Source organism: Rhineura floridana, chromosome 20 (assembly GCF_030035675.1).
Source record: "Rhineura floridana isolate rRhiFlo1 chromosome 20, rRhiFlo1.hap2, whole genome shotgun sequence".
NCBI lineage: Eukaryota > Metazoa > Chordata > Lepidosauria > Squamata > Rhineuridae > Rhineura > Rhineura floridana.
In genome coordinates, this window is record NC_084499.1 from 5,438,382 (window position 1) to 5,455,212 (window position 16,831).

A 16,831-nucleotide genomic window follows, 5' to 3' on the forward strand; every position below is an offset into this window, starting at 1 on the left:
CGTCTGCTCCAGCTTACCTTAAGGCTGTTCTTTCTAGAAAACTTGAAAATCACATCTTGGTTATTAAAATGTGGATACACAGCGCTCTTATATTTCTGCAGATGGATATTAGACAACAGTCCCACCAACAAGAGGACCAGCACACACTCATTAAGCAAAAACCTTAGGCTAACTAACCTATGGCCTTCCACATGTTTGCTGGACTACAACTCCCATCGTCCTCACCATTGGCCATACTGGCTGAGGCTGGTGGGAGTTGGGAGTCCATCAACAGCTAGAAGGCCAGAAGTTCCTCACTGCTGCCCTAAGGAATATATTATAGACACATGCAAAATAAGCAATTAACATTTTTAAAAACAAAACAAAAGTAGACTAAAACAAGATGAAGACACACCATTTATTTAACAAAATTTCTTGCACGTGACAAATAAATTAATGGGACCTGCAGTTCACTTCTTCCCAAACACGCAGCACCAGGCACGCCACTGGGGAGTTTGTGGACCATCACAGTCTGTTCTAACTCAGGGAAGGGACATAGATCAGTGGCAGAGCACCTGTTTTGTAGGTCCCAGGCTCAGTCCCCAATGGCATCTCCAGGTACAGGTGAGAAACACACCCAGTCTGAAACCCGGGAGAGGCACTGCCAGGCAACATAGGTCAGGGGTCCATGGCATGTCTGAAAAGGTAAAATTAAAGATCATACAGCTTCCAGCACGGCACATGCGAGAGGCAGCAAAATAATTAAGCGGTCTGCAAAGACCCTCAAGAAGCGGTCCATGGAGAAAAAAAATTTGGGAACCCCTGCCGTGGACAATACTGATCTAGGAGGACCATTGATTTGACTCAATACAAGGCAGTTTCCCATGTGCATGTGAGCTCAGCTGGGCTTTGCGGCATTTGGATTCCACTCTTTGCGTGTGTGTAGCGGCAGCAGTTTCTCCAGAGACGCAGTGGTTTGTCCAGCTGCAGTGCCTGCCTGAAGAATGAGCAAGTGTATCTCGCTTGGGATGAGCTCATTCCTTCCAAGGAGAAGACCTCTTAGATCTCACCCCCCACCAAAAAAAAAAAAAAAAATGAGGGGAAAGAGGTTGGCGTCTGCCTGGGCACCACTTCCCAAAGCGGCCCTTTTGTTGTCTTGGCTACCAAGGGAGCCAGAGGGTGCCTCGGTGGGGAGGGGAACCCTTTGTGTACTGCACAATCGGCCCCTTCTCACAGCACAAGCGCCTGTCAGGCGCGTCCTCCGCCCTACAGAAAGTGCCTGGATTCTAAAGAATGTGGCTGCTGCACCTCCTATGTGCCAGTCACAATGCCCAGCTGCTGGATGGGGCCTCACCACAGCAGCAAAACAGGAGGGTGCAGGAGAGGAGAAGGCAAGGGGGATCATGCAAAGGGAGGGAGGCCAGCTGCCCTCCTCTTACAGTCCAGGCACGGCTGGGGGGGGGGGGAGCGGAGCTCAGTGGCAGAGCATCTGCTTTGCATGCAGAAGGTCCCAGGTTCAATGCAATGGCAGCATGTCCAGGTAGGGCTCAGAATGAAGAGCTGCTGATGAACTGATGGACCCCAATTGTCTGACTTGGTTGGTATAAAGTAGCTCCCTGTGTTTTTATTGAAATCAGAACCCTGAGGATTGGAACCTTAGTTTGTTTTCAGAGAAAGGGCTCTTGCTCAGTGGTAGAGCATCTTTGCATGCACAAGGTCCCGGATTCAGTCCCTGGAGTCTCAGATTGAGCTGCCAGTCAGTGTTAATACTGAGCTAGATGGGCCAGGAGTCTGACTTGGTTAAAGGCAGCTTCCTCTAGTGGGGAAGGACCATAGCTCAGTGACAGAGCTCCTGCCTTGCATCCTGAAGGTCCCAGGTTTGAGCCCCACCATCTCTAAGTAGGGCTGGGAAAGAACCCTGAAATCCTCGAGAGCTGCTGCCACTCAGTGTAGATAATCACTGAGCAAATGGACGAAGGGTCTGACTCTGTCTGTCTAAACCAGCTTTGTACGTTGTCCTTTGCTGACCAGGCCAGACACACCAGAGTCTGCAGTGAGCAGACAGCGTTTAGATCATGGCCTGCTTTGGCCCAGGAAGTGGTGACCCACAACCTCTGCAGATGCCAGTGTGTTCCAGAGACAACAAGAGAACACTTGAAGCCGCTGCTCCCCCTTCCTGTGACCTTCTAGTCTGGCCACGATGTAGGCCAGGGACCTCTGTGGGCGGAAGGCACTTGGCATAAAAGCCACCATCCTTGTTTCTCTTGGCTAATTTGGGGTCAGTCATACATCCCTCAGCAAACCTGTCTCTCCTCTCTCTCTCTGAAACAACATATGCATCTGAGATTGCTTGCAATATAAAGCTCCATTCCCTGCCAGCCTCCAATTCCTTTGTTGCTGGTCAGACCCTGTGGGCTGTCGGCAGTTAGGCTCAGCTTTCTTTCCCTGGGAAGGAAGGGCAGAGAAATCCTTCTGCAGAAAGAAAACATCAGAAATCAATTCAGGCCCCCACCCCCGCTAAAGGCGCACACTCTGTTTGCATTCCCCTGGTCTCCCCTGCAAGGAAGTCCCAGGATATTATGCTGCCAGCAGGAGTCAGAAGCATGGGGGGATGACCAGCACTACTGCAGGCAGAGGCTGCGCAGGCAGCATCCACAAAGGCCACCTGATTCTGTGCAAAGTTGCTCTAAGGAAGTTGCCTTATGCTGAATCAGACCATTGGACCATCTAGCCCAGTGCTGTCTACACTGACTGGCAGCAGCTCTCCAGGATTCCAGGCTGGGTTCTCTCGTCCAGCCCTATTTGGAGATGGCGGGAACTGAACCTGGGATCTTGCGCATGCAAGGCGGATGCTCTGCCACTAAGCGGCCCTTCACCATGGGGAAATAGCTTTAAGAGAGAGCGCAGCCACAGAGCTGACCCAGAGGAGCCAAGACAGGCCTATCCTCACAGCAGTGCTCCAGAACGAGTGTGCCAACTTGTTTGTCATTCCTGTCCCCCAGAACGTAGCATATGTGCAGAATCCTGGGAAATTGTCACAGTTGTGTTGGATGAACACAAGGAAAAGAGGTTAGTTTCTAATAAAAGGTTTAGATCCTTGATCGCCTCTTACACGTTTGCTTTTGGTCTGACCAGATGCCACCTGCAGTGACACATTTTATTTATCTTTGTACGGCACAGTTTATGAAAACAGTCCATTAGCAGTGGACGTAAGGAAAGGTTTGTGTGAGTTGACTTTGCCAGGTTAAAAGCAGAACGCCTCTGCAAGCTCATTAATCCCAGCTTTGCAGAACTCCAGATGCTGCATCAAAGCAAGACTCTTTGTAAGAACTTTGCCCTCTCCCAGAGGCAAAGAAAGCCAAGCCAAGCTGAGCAGGGGTCAGCTCCAAGGGGTCAGACTGCAATTCAGTTTTACAAGCCTGAAATCTGCTGTTCATGGCAGGATACTGAATTTATTTATTTATTTATTTATTTATTTATGAGGTTGATATCCCACCCTTCCCCCCAGTAGGAGCCCAGGGCAGCAAACAAAAGCACTAGAAACACTCTAAAACATCACAAAAACAGACTTTAAAATATATTACAACAAAATATCCTTAAAGACATATTAAAACAAAACATCTTTAGAAACATATTTTTTTTAAAAAAGCTTTAAAATATTTTCTTTTCCAACAAGAGCTTTGCTCATAGCAATTGTGCAAGAGCTTTATTCATAGCAAATATCTGGGGGTGCGTGTCTGTGTGTGTGTGTGAGAGAGAGAGAAACGCTGCCAAGTGGCTCTTCCCTTCGGACTAAGTTACAAAAATCCATCCCTTGGCTCTCAAAGTGCAGTCCATCTGCCACAGAATGGGATGAGCTGCAGAGGGTACAACGTAGCCATCTCCGGTGTGAGCAGGAGACGGGCAATCAGAGCCACGCTGGGCTTCAGCAGGCCCCGTGGAGCCTGGCTGCAGCTCAGGGCCCCACTCCCATTGGCTCCCTTTGGAGAGAACGTGCTCCAGGACAGACGCTTCAGAGAGCAGGAAGACTGATACGCCCTCCTTCCTTCTGACACTTGCTTGGGCACCAGGCTGGCAGCCCTCCTAACTGTAGGGGCTTCTACAGGGAAGGGCTGTAGCTTTGCAGTCAGAAGGCGGCAGGTTCAATCCCTGGGATCTCCAAGTAAGGCTGGGAGAGAACCCTGTCTGCAACAGTGGAGAATTACTGCCAGTAAGAGCACACAATACTGGTCTAAATGGACCCGTGGTCTGATTTAGTATAAGGCAGATTCCTACATTAGTGGGGTCAGCACTGCTTGGATGAACTTCCTGCAGATTAGGGGCACAGGAAGCTGACTTATACCGAGTCAAAGCACTGCCCTATCTAGCTCAGGGTTTCAGGCAGGAGTCTTTCCCAGTCCTACCTGAGAATGCTAGGAACTGAATCTTGGAAGAGTTGCATGCAAAGCAGGTGCTCCGCCATTGAGATACGGAGCCATTCCCCTGACAATAAAGTAAAGTTCCAGTCCTCAAGGTGAAGAACATAAGAACAGCCCGGCTGGGTCAGGCGAAATGGGCCCCATCTAGTTCTCGCAGTGGCCGGCCAGAGGCCTGTGGGAAGCCTGCAAGCAGAGCATGGATGAAAGAGCCCTCTCTGAAGAAAGGGCTGATTTAATCAAGAACGTGGGAAACTGCCTTGACCCAGGTCAGACCATTCATCCATCCGACTGGCAGCTGCTCTCCGGGGTTTCAGGAGGGAGTCTTTCCGCCCTACCTGTTCTCTTTCTTGTCACCTGCTGCTTGATCAAACTCGGGTCAGGAACTTTTGCCCCTCCAGATGTTGCTGAACTGCAACTCCCATCAGCCCCAGCAATCATAGCAATGGCAAAGGGTGATGGGACTTGTAGGTCAACAACATCTGGAGGGGCAAAGGTTCTCCACAGCTGTTTTAAGTGGAGATAACTAGGGACTCAACCTGGACATGCTTTTTGCAGTGCTCTACCCACTGAGCTATTGCCTTTCCCCAACAGGGAGCTTATCGAATTAGGTTCAGACTTTAGCCCAGAAAGGCTGGGGGAGAAGAGAGGAAATGTTACCGTTTTTGTGCCAATGTGCTTCTTTTACAGTCCTTATTGCCTGCTGCTTTGGCACCACTTGAAAAAGCATATAATTCTACCAGCTAAAAAGAGTAATGACACTGTTGCAGCCAACTGGATTTGGCTACCTGATGATGTTAATGAGAGACAACAAAACTATTGACCATAAGCTTGGTTACCTGCCGGCACTGAAACCTTCAGGTCGGCATTGGCAAAATAATATATTTTCATTAATGAACTTTTTGATGTGTGTTGCCATTTGAGTGGAGGGTGCCTTTGCTTAATCAGCTTAAGGTTGCAGTCTTACCTGAGACTGATGTGGGCAAAGTGGATGAGGGGATTGTTTTTACGGTTTGGAATGCCTCACAATAAGTTTCGCTTTTAATTATTTTGATTTTCATATATTGTATTATTGTGCATTCTGCTATCATTTGTCAGCTGCTTTGAGACACTTGCGTAAAGTGACAAATAAGTTTAATAAATATTATTATGTAATCATTTATTATATTTCTACCTCCTTGTTCCTCCTTTATTATTTGATTTATATCCCGCCCTTCCTCCCAGCAAAACAAACTGGTCAGTTTCACCTTTTAAAAAGCCTTTGTTAAAAGGAGCTTCATTCCTGAAGGATTCATTAACTCAGGTATTACTGTAATTTAACAATTTGCTGACCCTTCACAACACTTGAGGTCCTTGGAGGAAAGAGGAGGGGATGTAAATATCATAAACAAATAAATAAATAAAACCTGGCCCAAGCCATGCCTTGCTCCTTTGCTTGCTTGCCCTGCACGTCTCTTCCCAGCCACCCCCTGTGCTGGAGCTCCCGTTTCTCACTCCCAGCCCCGCTCAGCCCTTCGTTCTTGCAAGGAACAAGGTCCATTTTCCACAGTGCTCCAGGACGTGCGTGTCCTTCATCCAAGAACCACGGGAAGCTGAGCCATCACTGCATGTCAACAAAGGTTAGGGCCCCTACAGACATCCTTTTGATTGCACATGCATGACGACTGGTGCTCGCAGTGGTCATACGCAATCCTGCTTTCTATACTGTGTGCGCCTGCAAAAGTTTCAGGGCAGATGTACTGCTTAGTTTCCAATCAGTGCATGTCCCATAACTTTCTGCTGAGATCCTGTGCCTTTTTATACCGCAAATGCTCCAGGGAGGAGTTGTTTTTTCTGCCCCACTTTTGTTGTTTCTTAAGAGTGCCCCTCCAGATGACACTAACGCAACCACTTTGGGGAACCATATCAGATCAACTAATAAAGCAGAAAGACATGTGGACAATCCCGTATCAATCCACCACTAATGCACTATTATTACATCCGTTACATGTTACAGAAGACACCATTCTGGAGGAGGTCCCGGATAGAGGTGAACCAGTCAGCTGATACTGTTAATTTTTTTCTTCAGCGATTCCCCCCTCCTCTCCCCAAACTCTTTTTGAGAAGTGAACTATTCATCTTTAAGGGTGTCCCCTGCCCCCTGGCCAGCATCTCATTTTTGTGGTGATGGTTGTTATCTCTGGTGTGGCACCAATCTTATGCCTCTTACTCATCGAGCCCTTGAGAAAATGTTGCCACCAAGTGCCTTGCTCTTTTACTAAATAACCACACAGCTGGCAATTTGCGGCTTCCTCCCTCCTCTGTTGTGAAACCTTTACAAAGGCAGGCAGTTTGGTTTCCCAAGGGGCATCCTGTGGGCCTAGCCAGAGTTTCCCTTGGTGTGGGGGGGCAACCCCAACTGAGACGTGGAGGGCAAGGTCAGCAGAAATGGGCTTGCAAAAGCAGCAAGCTAGACCTTGCTTTTTTTTAGCAGGCCTGGAAGAGGGCAGATGTTCCTCTCCCTCTCTGGTCCTTTGGCAAGGCCATCAACCCCTGCCAACCTGATGCCCTTCAGATGTTTTGGACTACAACTCCCAACAGCAGGCTGATGGGAGTTTTAGTCCAAAACATCAAGAAGGAACCAGGGTTGGCGGAGGCTGGTCCAGCAGAATAAGAGGCCTGAATAAAGTGCTTGCCTATAACTCTCACCTGTCGAAGGAGGGTAATAGCCTCACATGGAAACCAACTGCATTCTTGTTGGCCATTACTTTCCTCTCTCTTTCCACCATTCCTACCCCCAAAGAAGCCCCCAAGTGTTTGGGGTTGAAGGAAGGCCCCACGGCAGTGACCATTCAGACGTCAAAGGGGCTGCAGAGCTATTTCCCAGCCAAGTGTGTTGACACAGTGGTCATATGTGCCCTCTTTTACAGAAGAAAGTCCTCTATTTAAAATCGTTCTGTTTCAGCAGTGGGGAATGTGTGGCCTTTTGAACAGAGCTTGGAAAAGTTACTTTGTTTAAACAACTCCCATCAGCCCCAGCCAGCATGGCCACTGGACTGGGCTGATGGGAGTTGTAGTTAAAAAAAAGTAACCTTTCCAAGCTCTGCTTCCGAACATGCTTGGACCAACCCCTACAGTCCCAGCCAGCATGGCTGATGGTTAGGGATGATGGGAGTTGTAGTCCAGCAACATCTGGAGGGCCACAGGTTCCCCATCCCTGATCTGTTTCAAGGGTGGTCCTGCCCAAGTTTCCTATAAAGATGAAGAACCCTAAAGAAGGCCAACCGGGGCTTTGAAACTGCCCCATCAACTGTTAGCACCTGAACAGGGGTTCTTTCGTTTATGGTTTTCTTTTGTCATCTTATCTGTATGTTGCACTTAAATAAAACTTTAAAAACCCCAAACAGCACCTTGACAGCAGACTAAGCAGGCGCATGCAGGTCACCTGGTCACCGTTCCCCCACCCACCCACTATTTATTTATTTATTTAATTTGATTTGATTTATTAGTCACCCATCTGGCTGGAAACCCAGCCACTCTGAGCGACGTACAAAATAAAGGTATATAAACATCAAACATAAAAGTACATAAACATCAAAAAACAAGGAATAAAAATGAACAACAAAGTAGAAGCTATCCCCCAACCCACACAGCCCAACCCAAAGATCAGAAAGTCCTCCTAAAGAAGCTGCCTTTGAAGGCTGGAGGGTGGGGCAAGGCAGGTGGAAGCGGCCTCCCCTGATGGCAACAGAGTCTCTCTCTCCCTTCCTATGGTGACATGTGTTTTATTTCTATTTAGATTATGATCATTAGTTCTAAGTTTGCATCTATACATATAAATTAGCATTTGCAAATTTTGTGCCAATTGGTGCCCTCTCTTTGGTCATGCATTGCCTCTTTTTTGATGCCATGTGCCCGTGATAGATTCCTATCACACTACAGGGATGTGACTTTGGTGCTACTTAATAATCACAAACCTGTTGTTTTACATACTGCTTTATGTAAACTGCTTAGAGATTTTTGGTGATTAAGCGGTATATAAATTATGGTAAATAAACAAAACATATAAAAACAAAAGGAGCCAGCCTTACTGTTAGGCAGAGGCAAAGCATGGCTCCTCCCCTCTACTTTATTTTAGAAACAACCCTATGAGGTTGTTTAGGCTAAGGGATAATGATTGGCCCAAGGTCATCTAGCATACTTCATGGCCAAGTAGGGATTTGAACTCAGGTCTCCTCTCATAACCACTACACCGCACTGCCTGCTGCATCAGGCTAAAGGCCCATCTAAGCCAGCATCCTGTCCTCAGAAAGGCCAAGCAGATACTCCAATGGGAAGCCCACAAGCAGGATGTTAGTGCAAGAGCACTCTCCCTTTCTGCAGTTTCCAGCAACTGGTATTCAGAAGTATATTGCCTCCAACAGTTGGGGCAGAGCACGGCCATCATGCCTAGCAGTCATGGATAGCCACATCCATGTATTAAATCTTCATTTAAAGTCATCCAAGTTAAATGGCCATCACTGCATTGTGTGGGAGCAAATTCCATGTGCATTCAAATTCAGGCGTCGGGTTCTAGCATTCTGAGAGAGGGAGAAAAACGCCTCTTTCTCTACACCATAAAGGCAGTGTGTCTGAGCCTTCCCACATGCTGCTCAGTCCAAAACAGCATGCAACAATTAAAACCCACCCCCAGAATCCAGAATTCGGCCTCCAAGCAGGCCCCACAGAAGCCGCCCAGGGCAGCCAGCCAAAAAACTGCAGCCACCATGCAAGAGCAAAAGGCCCTCGATGCCTGAATGTGTGCCAGGGCGAGGCCAGGCAGGAAAGGGGAACCTTAGCACAGGCTGGGGGAGAAATACATAAATAAATAAATATAGGAACAGAGGAAGTCACCTTGTCCTGAGTCAGAGACTGTTGGTCCATCTAGTTCATTGTCTTGAGGGATGGGCGTGGTGCAGCTGCACTTCCAGGATTTGAGGCAGAGGACATTCCCAGTTCCCTCTGGAGATCCCAAGGGCTGAGTCTGGGATCTTCTGCATGCAAAGCAGATGCTCTGCCACAGGCCTGCAGTCCTTCTGAAAGAAAGAAAGTTAAAGACCACAATAACTAACCTAAGAATAGGGAGAAATAGATGTCAAAATAGCTAGAAAAGCAAGAGACGGCAGACAAGTTTTTAACAATTTCTCAAAGCGCAAGAAAAAGGTCACCACAACAACCCAGTAAGGTGGGCTAGGCGGAGCAAGTGTGATGTATCCAAGGCCACCCAATCAGCTCTGGGCTTCCTCCTCATTCAGACTCCACCGCTCTAGTCACTGCCTCAGACTGGCTGTTTCCTATCCACTGTATCCTGAAGGGTCCATCAGTACCTTGAAGGGTCCATACAGGGGAGCTAAGAGGGGCTGTCCAGTGGTCATAAATCATATCCATCCCACCCCATGGCATGCTCAGAAGATCCTGGTGGCGGCAACAGAGCTGGCTATCAACACAGCTGCACAAAGGCATCTTTGTTCCCCACTGAGGTTATTGCGTGGTCCTCTGTAAAGCTCGAGAACTCCCACCTACTACTACTATTCCTAAAGTCATCCCAACCCTTTTTTGTGCAGAAGGGAATTATAGCCACCCAACTGGGCTCATGGCAAACTTGAAAAGGCCACTTGGCAAGACCTCCCCCCCCCCCCGTCCTGCCCTGACTGGTGCTGGGGTAGCAAGAGGAGGTCGGTGGGCCTTGTCTGCACAGGACCTTTGTATATGCACACCTTGGCCCAGTCCAGACCAGTCTGTTCAGCTTCTCTTCAGGAATGGGTGTTGTTAGTTTTGCACAGGGTGGCCTAACTACTCTCAATCATTCCAACAGAAATGGGCAACCTGAAGCCCCATGGCCCCTTGTGGCCTACCTTCATGTGGCCCTTGGTCTAATTTTGTGCAGGTGCTGAGGAGGCGGAAAAGCAGGGAGAAAGGGGTGATAGAAAGAGACAGGAGAGAAACTGGGTGAGAGTACCCGAGAGTGCTAGAAAGAGAGAGAAAAAGAGAGAGAGAAACGCTGGCTCCACCCACATGTGGCCACACCCACTTTTGCCTCTGGCCTGCCCACCTCCCCTCTGCGGCGCCCAACAGATTTCTCCCAAGAAATGAAACTGGAGAGAAAAATGCTCTGGCACAGCCCAAATCCCACCCCCTTCTACGAGATTTAGTAAACAGCCTTCCTTCATTCCTTCCTTTCTAGATCAGCTTCAACGGTGAGCACGTGGAACACTGAAATGTGCAAAAGAAGATCTGTAGGCAAGCCATGCACTCGTAGAATGGCAGAAACACCAGTCAAATCCTCTTTGGGTTGGGTGCGCTGAGAGCACCTGACTCAGAAGTGGCCCAGGAAGACCCAGGAAACACGGATGGAACATCCTCCCCAAATCAACCGGGATTCTCCACAAGGAGCCTTGCAGCACTGATCCTCCACTAGTTCCAGTGGTCTTGGCTCTCCCCAGCAACCAAGCACACCTTCAGTGCCAGGGCCAAGGCATGCCTCCAGACTGTCAATATTTTGTGGGAGGGACTCAGGTGCATACCAGGATTTTTGTATGTGCAATTAAAGTGGATTAAAGCGTTCTGGCACCCTAGCACAAAAATAATTAAAAAATTTAAAACACATACAAATGGTCTTTTTCCAGTTTGGAAAGTGACAGGTTGATTCATGGGAAAGACATGTAGACACCCCACAAGCAAGTCAGGACAAATGCTCATTGTCGTATAACTGCCCCACAAATGAATCAGAACTAATTTCAATAAAGCCAGGATGTAGGTTAACTTCCTTGTAAGTTTTGCATATGCAGGAGTATAGTCGTCTAGGGTCTCGGGGAGTTTTAGACCCTTTACTTTTTTGGAAGCAGGGTCCCCTTGTCTCCAGTGTCCTACAAGCCAATCAGCATGAAAGGGGACTATGTTAGTCACTGAGAAGAATCTTCTAACTTGCTTCCTTGTCCTTTCCTGTTGATTGGAGTCAATCAGAGTGAAAGGAGGTGAGTCAGCCACAGAGAAGACTCTTTCCAGTAGCTAACACTCTTCCCTTTCATGCTGATTGGCTCCTATGGACTTCTGTAGTTGCGGGGGAAGGTATTAAAAGGATCTCATTCTCAACCCAGCAGCAAAAGAAAAAAAAGGGGGAAGGTGTTGCTGTGACCATCATGAAGGGACCCTGCACTTCTGAATTTGCCACTACATTGCTGTGTGTAAGTGTATCAAGATGAATGCAGAATAAACAGGCCATCTGGAGATTTCTCTCTGGATGCTTCCAGTTCCAAACAATGTGTTTATTGAGCATTCATCCTGATTTGTTTGCTGGGGGAGTGGGGTGTGTGTATTAAATGACGTTGAGTTAAAGCATTACCCCATACCAGATGTGGGGAACCTTTGACCTTCCAGATATTGCTGAACTACAACTCCTACCATCCCTGGCCAGAAACTAGCCTGCTACTCAAAGGTAATATTTACATTCATTGCTTCCACCCACTTCTGCCTCTCTGACCTCGCCAGGCACTGGCAGGTGGCCCCTGGAAGATTATCCAGAAGGGATTGTGGCCCTCAGGCTGAGAGAGGTTCCCCACTCCTAACATCAGATCATCTGGGGAAATTCTACTCGTGATACCAGTGTCCGCTGTCCGCACCGTACAGCAGATGTGGGGAAGCTTTGGCCCTCTAAAACGTTGCTGAACTACAATTCCCATCATCTCTAGCCATTGGCCTTCCTTGCCAGGACTGATGGGAGTGTAGTTCAGCAACATCTGGAGGGCCAAAGGCTCCCCACACCTGCCCCACACTTTCTAGTGAACGTCCCTGTAGTCTGATCTTTTGGGGAAATGGGTTTGCTGCGCAAGACCTCCCAGTTGTAATTGTGCAATCTGAGTTTGCCAGCCTGCACTTTCATCAACAGACTGGAAGCGTTCTTTCTCTCTTGTCTGCTTTCTTGAGGAGATATCAGTATCTCCCTGTAGCTGGGATTCTGAACTAGCTCTTAAACAGGCCCCATAGCTCACCCCATAGGAATGTGGCCCTGACTTGGTGCTCAGTTGGAGGCTAATTGTTCTCTTTTCTCTTGCTTGTTAACAAGGGAGAGTGTTTGACTCCTGATTCTAATCCACCCAAACAGGGAGCATGCCCCCCTCTCTGATAAGTCAAGCCAAGTTAGCAACAAACCCATGCGGTGTAGGCAGCACACTCACTGGCATCTCCAAATCCAGCCCCAGTAACTGGGGGAAACTTGAGGGTGGGTGCCATCGATGGGCCCTCCTCCTTGAGGGGCACCCCTTCCTCTGGTGGCCACTTACACCCCCAAAAAGGAAATGTGTCACCCCCAAAAGGGGACACGTGCACAAATGCTAATTTTTATCAATACAAGTTTTCTAATTTAAATTGTAACACATCTCCCCCTAGTCCCCAGCTGCCACCAGGGGATCAGCATGCCTTCTCAGTCTGCTGTCCAGGGCCTAACCGTTGACAGACAGCCTGAAGGCCGCTTCCTCTTCTGCCTTCCTACCGCTCTTTATCTTTAAACTGGACTTGGTCTGGGCAGGCTTTCAAACCAATGACACCTTCAGAAAGAGGGCTGCCGTACACCAAGCCGCATCATTGGCCCATCTATCTCAATACTGTCTACACAAACGGGCAGTGGCTATCCAGGCAGGGGACATTCCCAGCCCTACCTGGAGTTGCCAGGGTTCAAACCTGAGACCTTCTACATGTCAAGCAGATGTTCTGCCGCTGAGCTGTGGCCCTTCACACAGAGGCCTTTTCTCTGTAAAATAGGACACATGCCCACTCTACTTTGCATTTATTATTATTATTATTATTATTATTATTATTATTATTATTATTATTATTATTATTATTACTTCCCCTTGAATATTAGGCAGGCGCCATCTCTGCTATCTTTTCGGCGCCTTTTGAAGACTTTCCTCTTTCGACAGGCCTTTTAGGTTGAGACCTATCCCAGTCTGTGTCTGTGTTAGAATTGCTTAATATTTTTTTTAATAACATTTTAACCCTTTAAAAAAATTTTTTTTAAATGTCTTTAATGCTGTTTTGTTTTAATGTATTTTAAGATCTGTTTTTATGATGTTTTAAAATGTTTTTAGTGCTTTGTTTGCCGTCCTGCTCCTGCTGTTATTATCATCATCATCATCATTATTTCAATTTATAGGCCGCTTACTATCTAAAAGATCTCAAAGCGGTTTACAATAGAATACACAAGTTACAATAAAAAAATCAAATTAATTTACAAAGCAAAATACAGAAACAATATCCATATACATAAACATGAATGAAACCTTAATCTTTAAACAAATAGTTTAAATAGTCTCAGACGTTTAAGGAAAATACGGGTGTGTTACTAATACAAATTTATGTGTACACCACATTTGCCTCCCGCCAGTTCACCTATGACTGTTCTTTGAAGGCGGATAACTGGGGGGGAGAAGAGGGAGCACAAGCCGTGCCCTGACTGTTAAAGGGCACTCAGCTCAGCAGGCTGCCTTTACCCACACAGGCAGCTCTTGTTTCCTGCTTAGACCCTGTACTTACAGAAGACCTCATTGCCCCCTGGGGCTGGAAGGGAGACCCTAACTTATCCTGAGATGGTGGCTGAGTCAGGCCTCGGGAGACCAGCGGTGGCACCAGATAAATGCAGCATGGATTTGGTTGTGACTGAGCATGGGCAGCCACTTTCCCTAGGGAATGGCTGGCTGCCAAGGACGGGAGGGGGGGGGACGGGGACACTGCAATGAGCATTGCCACAGCCAACAGATAAGTGACATCTGATCCCTGGCCTTGCAAGCGGAGAGAGCGTAGCAGAAGAGGCCATGGTGTGCTCTCTCCTCAGCCTGGGAGAGCTAGATGTGTCCACTCCACACATACCAGAGCAAACTTGGGAAGCTGCCTTATCCCGTATCAGACCGTTGGTCCATCTAGTTTGATGTTGTCTACACTGACTGGCAGCGGTTCTCAGCGTTTTCACAAAGGAAGAGGGAAAGAAATCCCAAAATGCTGAGAGGAAATGTGTTTCTTAGGAAAGCCCAACACGTTTCGGCCTCTAGTATATTGGGCCTTCGTCAGGGGATGAAATAGTCTGTAGAGATAGCAAAAATGATTAAATCTCAGAGGTTTCAGACGGGGGTCTTTCTCCAGCCCTACCAAGAGATGAACCTAGGACCTTCAGCATTCAAAGCAGGTGTCCTGCCACTGAGCTATGGCCCTTAACGCTCTGAGCTTGAGTCCTACATTTCAGGATGTTGACAATACTGAGGTAGATGGATAGATGGTCTGACTTGGCATAAGGCAGCCTCCTATGTGCCTGTGGTGGTCTGTCACTGTAGAACAGGGGTTGCCAACCTCTTTGGACCAGTGAGCACATTTTGAATTTTGAAAGAGTGCTGAGGGCACCAATTTTGAGAGAGTTCTGAGGGCACCAGTTACAAAATGGCTGCCATGAGGGCATGGCATAATAAAACATGGCTGCCATGGAGGCATGATAAAACAAAAAATTAGAGACTACAGTCATTGCTGCTTCCCTCTCCCCCCAGAGAACCTTATCTTTACCAACAGAAGCCAGCTGGGACCTGCTGGTCCTGACTGTGGACATACGACTGTTAAAGGCACGAGAACCTTTGTTCCTCGATGCCAATCCTAAAGAAAGCCTAGGCCGCTGAAATTTCAAGGGTGCTAGCACAGGCTCTAGGTTTTGTTCCCTTAGAAGGATGGTCAGCGAAGAGGGTGGTATCTTCGGGATATATGGTGGTATTTACATACATATACAGGCCAAACATAAGGTGGAAGGGCTCAACAGCTTTCACACCCCCTGTCCATAGCTTTGGATTCAGCAGAGAGAGCAACCTCTGTGCCTCTTCCCAGCCTAGTCAGACCTCATTTGAGAGCCAGTGTAGTGTTGGACTAGGACCTCAGGGACTAGTGTTTCAAATACCCCCTCAGCCATGAAGCTCTCTTTATGGGTAAACTGGAACACGAGATCCTCAAAAAGGCCATCAACAAACCACTTATATGGTGGCGATACATTGATGACATCTTTATGGTCTGGACAAATGGTAAAGAGAGTTTAGAACAATTTAAAAATTACATCAACTCCATCCATCCATCTATTAAGTTTACATTTAATAGTACAAATGACAATCCGCACATCCCTTTTCTGGATGTCCTTCTCACCATTGAAAACAAGATAGCCACTGATCTCTACAGCAAACCCACTGATGCCCACAGCTATTTAAATTGGAAATCCTGCCATCCTAGGCATATAAAGAAGAACATGGTGTATAGCTTAGCTCTAAGAATCAAACTTATTTGCAACACTGAAGATAAATACCAGAGAAGGATCAGTGAACTTAAAGAACACCTTCTTCTGAGAGGATATCCTCCACATATTATTGATTGCAACATCCACCAAGCCTCCATTTTGTCCAGATAAAACCTCCTCCATCATACTGAGGTGTCAAAGAGCAGAGAGCAACGGATTCCATTTGTGGTAGATTTCCATCCAGCATCTCCTAACTATCACCGAGCAATCAGGGAGAGCTACTCATTGCTGGCAAACTCTGAACATCTTGCTAGAGCCATCAGCAGGCCTCCTGTTATAGCATTTTGCCAACCTCCTAATTTGCGCAGACTATTGGTGAGAGCTGTGCTTAAGCCACCTATCACCAATCCTGGGTCTCATCCTTGTCACTCCAAAGGCTGTATCACCTGTGTGTACCTCAGGGAGACAGCTACTTTTACAGGCACTAGGACAGGCAGGACCTATTACATCAAACAGAACATCACCTGCATGTCCTGCAACATAATTTATGTCATCGAATGCAAAAGACCAGGATGTCATATCCAATACAGAAACCACAAATCAGCAATCTTAACAAAAAAAGTGGAGCAACCAGTTGCAAAACATTTCAACGCTGAGGGTCACAGCCTGTTGAACTTTTCTGTAACAGCTATAGAGATGCCAAGAGATCCAGCAGCATTGACTAAAAGGGAGAAATTTTGGATATACTCTCTGGACGCATTGGCACCACATGGCCTGAACCTGGAGGACAGTACCACCACTACTTAGCTTCTGCAAATGAAGCCCCTCTTAAGCATTCCATCCTCAAAGCTCTATAACTGCCACCTCGGTACTGTAGCAGCATTTGTATGTTAGCAGTTGATGAAGGCGGAAGCTGAAACGTTTTGGTATTACAATAAAAACCTCTGTTTTGTTAATCACAATTATGTGTGTGTATATATATATATTATATATAATTATTATTTTGCTGCTGGGTTGAGAATGAGATCCTTGTTAATGCCTTCTCCCACAACAGACATCTAGTCAACATGAAAGGGGAGAGTGTTGGCTACTGAGAAGAGTCTTCTCAGTGGTTGACTCACCTCCTTTCACTCTAATTGGCTCCAATCAGCAAGAAAGGGCAAGG

At 47.3% G+C, this 16,831-nt stretch overlaps 1 long non-coding RNA gene across 1 annotated transcript; it reads right to left on the reverse strand.

Moving 5' to 3' along the window:
- Positions 1–394: 394 nt before the first annotated feature.
- LOC133373786 (uncharacterized) lies at positions 395–10,377 on the reverse strand. Its single transcript, XR_009759751.1, has 3 exons — positions 10,268–10,377; positions 9,267–9,448; positions 395–676 (listed from the first exon to the last, which is right to left on the reverse strand). It is a non-coding gene; the product is annotated as an uncharacterized LOC133373786 (long non-coding RNA).
- Between the last annotated feature and the right edge of the window lie 6,454 nt (positions 10,378–16,831).